Raw genomic sequence first — 1,561 nt, forward strand, 5'->3', positions numbered from 1 at the left:
GCAGTGGGAGCCGGGGGAGGTGTGGAGCAGGGGTGTGGTGGGGAGGGGTTACAGGGATGGCCGTGGAGGGAAGGGCGCCCGTTAGGGGCCATCCCCAGTCCGTACTTAGGGGCCCCGGGCCTGGGCTGGGCAGGGCAGTCTGCCCGTGGAGATGAAGGGAGCAGACGGGCGCTGAAGCTCCAGCTGGCGGACTTCCCTGTGAATCACTGAGGGCCAGGGGCGAGGAGGTTTGGGTGGACGGGAGACGAAGGAAGAGCCGGGCGTAGGGTCATGTCAGGTCAAGATTGGATTCAGATGGTGCAGATCCCAGCGGGGCTGGGGAGCGGCTGGACTTGGACGGGAGATGGCCGGTGGCATCCCGCTGTTAATGCATTTCTCGTCACCCTCGACCGCCTCGCTCCCTGTGCCACCAGCCCGATGACCTGCTTTGTGCTTCCCAGCCTTGGGGCCGTTCCCTGATGGACTGTAGGTTCCAGAAGGGCGGCCGCACCTGGCTGCGCCAGCACAGAGCACGGTCGTGCCTGCCTGGAGGAGGTGCTCCCCCCCAACTCCACACCATCCCCTCTGCCCACCCACCTGGGGGGCCCTCTCCTGTGGATCCCGGTCACTGGGCAGCAGTAGACCAAGAACTCGCTCAAAGTACCACAGAGATAATGACCTGTAGACAGGCCTCCAGCAGCGGCAGGACTGAGGCCAGAGACCCAGAGGGCCGGCCTGGCTGTCGTGTGTGTGTGTGTGTGTGTGTGTGTGTCAGGACTGGAAGGCTGGTTCCAGAACTTGAGTAATGATGCCACAGAGATATCCTGGTGTTAATCCCTGGGATCTGGGAATGTTACCTAATAAGGAAACATCAGTGATGAGAGAGAACCATTGATTGGCTGCCTCCTGCACACCCCCCACTGGGGATGGAGTCTGCAACCCAGGCCTGTGCCCTGACCAGGAATCCAACTGTGAACTCCTGGCTCATAGGTCAGTGCTCAACCCCTGAGCCCCACTGGCCGGGCTCGGCCTGGCTGTACTGAAGACCCTTCCAGTGCTGAGTCCCACAGCAGGGCTGGGGGTCTGCCTTGGGCACAGCTGGGTGGGGGCTGGGGCAGGGTCTTCCTGGCTCAGTTTCTTTCTATTGGCATCCTCAGGCTCTCCCCCCAGCCCCCATCTTCAGCTGAGGGGCTCAAGCCCCAGCCTTTTCCCCTTGGCCCCCAAGCCTGGGTCGGAGAGGTGCTGCTGGGTCACCGGCCTGCTCCTGCAGCAGGGACCTTGGTGGGGGAGGGAAGGCCCCAGGGGCAGTGGCCTGTCCTGGGGGTCCACGTACTGGGCAGGGGCTGCGGCCCACGGAGCAGCCCACTCACAGGCCTCCCCGCCCCGCAGACCACTTCCACATGCAGTCCGAGTCTCTGATCGGCCCCCTGATGCAGAGCATCTCGCACCAGCACTGGAAGGTCCGTGTGGCCGTCATCGAGTCCACGGGCACGGTCATCCAGTTTGGCAACGGGAAGTCGGTGGACGACGTGCTCCCTCACTTTGCTCAGCGGCTGTTCGATGATGTCCCGCAGGTAACGGG

Source organism: Myotis davidii, unplaced genomic scaffold (genome assembly GCF_000327345.1).
Source record: "Myotis davidii unplaced genomic scaffold, ASM32734v1 scaffold1320, whole genome shotgun sequence".
In the NCBI taxonomy this organism is placed as follows: Eukaryota; Metazoa; Chordata; class Mammalia; order Chiroptera; family Vespertilionidae; genus Myotis; species Myotis davidii.